Source organism: Otolemur garnettii, unplaced genomic scaffold (genome assembly GCF_000181295.1).
Source record: "Otolemur garnettii isolate 467f Iridium unplaced genomic scaffold, OtoGar3 scaffold00016, whole genome shotgun sequence".
Lineage (NCBI taxonomy): Eukaryota > Metazoa > Chordata > Mammalia > Primates > Galagidae > Otolemur > Otolemur garnettii.
In genome coordinates, this window is record NW_003852411.1 from 8786906 (window position 1) to 8789314 (window position 2409).

The 2409-nt window shown below is 37.3% G+C and overlaps 1 protein-coding gene across 4 annotated transcripts in view; it reads right to left on the minus strand.

Moving 5' to 3' along the window:
• The window catches only part of SWT1 (SWT1, RNA endoribonuclease homolog), a 111333-nt gene that overhangs the window by 89899 nt on the left and 19025 nt on the right, over positions 1–2409 (minus strand). The gene's annotated exons all lie outside the window — the stretch shown is intronic.

Below are 2409 nucleotides of genomic sequence, written 5' to 3' on the forward strand. Positions count from 1 at the left end.
AAAAAAAAAAAAAAAAGAAATACGTGTAGAACTATGGCAAAGGTAAGCAAGCTGACGTTTAGAAGTGAAAAATTTTCATCCAAGAGTAACTGAGCCACTTCTGAAGTTGATATGACAAAACAACAAAGGAACTAGATTACAAAAAGGCTAATGAGAAAAAGCTGAAAAAATGCAGGGTGGTGGTTAGAAAATCAAAGGTTTGTGTTTTTTTTGTCTCCTACCAGAGATTAAAAATCTCTCTATAAATTCCAACTTTCCACTGGCACTTCTGCTCAGTGGATGAGACCTACCTGACCTTGCATACAGATCACCAGAAGCTCAGCAAAAGCACTATTGAGCCAAATCATCTTGTAGGAAGTCTCCAAGATAACTCCAAACTCATATGTACTTTACAGGAAGTTATTTATGGTATAAAGTACAGGCCCTATTTAAACAAGTACATCATATGCAGAAATGATTTAATGGGAATTCAGCCTCCACCCTAACTTTCCAACATTGAACTTCACATGGTATAGTACCAGATACATCACATAAATAGGCCCATTATTATAGTTTTACCATCCCATAACCTGGGGATTTATAATCCCTTCTCCATTTGACTGTAAATCTTACTAGATTTTTTTTATTTTACAGGGCTTTTTTTTTTTTTTTGGCTGGCGCTGGGTTTGAATCCAGCATATGGAGCCGGTACCCCAGTCCTTTGAGCCACAGGTGCCACCCCAAATCTTACTAGATTTTTCAAGAAGACGTGCCAAACAAGTCAGAAATTCCTGTGGCTTTTTAAGTATCTTTATTCTCTTCCTTAGGTCACTACTACCCTCATGCTCTTTAACCACAAGCCACTTCCAATGATTTCAATGAATCTTCTATCACCCAGCAATCCAAGAAAGTTCATGTCAATTTTCCTTGAAAACCTTAAACCTATTACAGTTAAATAAAAGCATTTAACTGTTTGCTTCTCCTACCACACTTTATTAACTACACAGATTGGGATGAAGCCTTTCCTGGGGATGATTAAAAGAAATATCAATAATAAGGGAAATAACTGTTTTATCCACTGACGTTATTCTACATGGAAAACACAGTCATATTGCTTCCCTGATTATGGTTCAATGGCTCTCTTCCATCCACAAAATACAAAATAAAATGCCAGTCTTTCCCAGAAGATAAAAAACACCCATTGTCTGGACCTTGGCTTCAACACCAACTTCCTCTCCTGTACAGTCTCTACACAACTCCAGCCATACTGAACAATCTACATGCCCATGTACCTCCCTGCCATGGAATTTTACAACTCGGTTCCATTACACACACTGGCCCCCTACCCTGACCAGACAGCACTTCTGTTCTTCACCCTACGTGCCCTTAATAATGGAGTTTAACAATCTCCACCTTAGTGAAAACTTCGTAAATCATATAAATCACCCAGAGATTTATACTAACACTGCACCGAGTTCTTGGGGCTCTGATACTTCCTCATAATTATTTCACTACAGTAAAGGTATATTTGTTTCCTCATTTGCCTCCTTGGTAACTTCTTTTTACACACAGTTACACACACACACACTAGCATATACATATTCTTTATTACTGTAAGACATTTCAAACAAAATTATTTTTAAAATACCACGTATAGCCAGATGCTAAATAGCATACTAGTAATATCCTTATTTGGACATTAAAACATTATTTTAATTTTAAATTATACTTCACAAACTATTACAACTAGACAGAGAACATTAAGGAAATTTATTCATAAATATTTATCTGAATGTACTTTTTTCCCTGTATCATAACATTGTCCAGAAAAATTATTTTCAGAAATAATCCCAAATTTCATTTACAAATTTGGATTTGCCATTAAGGCAGTGGTTCTCAACCTTCCTAAATGCTGTGACCATTTGATACGGCTCCTCATGTTGTGGTGACCCTCAACCATAAAATTATTTTCGTTGCAACTTCATAACTGTACTTGCTATTGTTAAGAATCATAAAGTAAATATCTGACATGCAGGATGGGCTTAGGCAACTCCTGTGAAAGGGTAACTCGACCCCCAGGTTGAGAACCGCTGCATTAAGGATAGATGTAACCAACGGAATGGGAATTGTAGTGAAGCTCAAACTTCAAGAACCAAGAAAGGATCCAGGTGGAGTGTCACTTATTATTTTCATCACTGAAGAACCAGAATCCTTTTGTTGTTGCTGCTGTTGTTGAGATTTTAAACAACAGATGTATCACAATGCATAAATATATAAAAAATGTTTTAAGAGTCCTTTTTTTTTTTTTGAGGCAGAGCCTCAAGCTATCCCTCCGGTAGAGTGCTGTGGCATCACAGCTCGCAGCAATCTCCAACTCCTGGGCTCAAGCAAGTCTTCTGCCTCAGCCTCCCAAGTAGCTAGGATGACAGG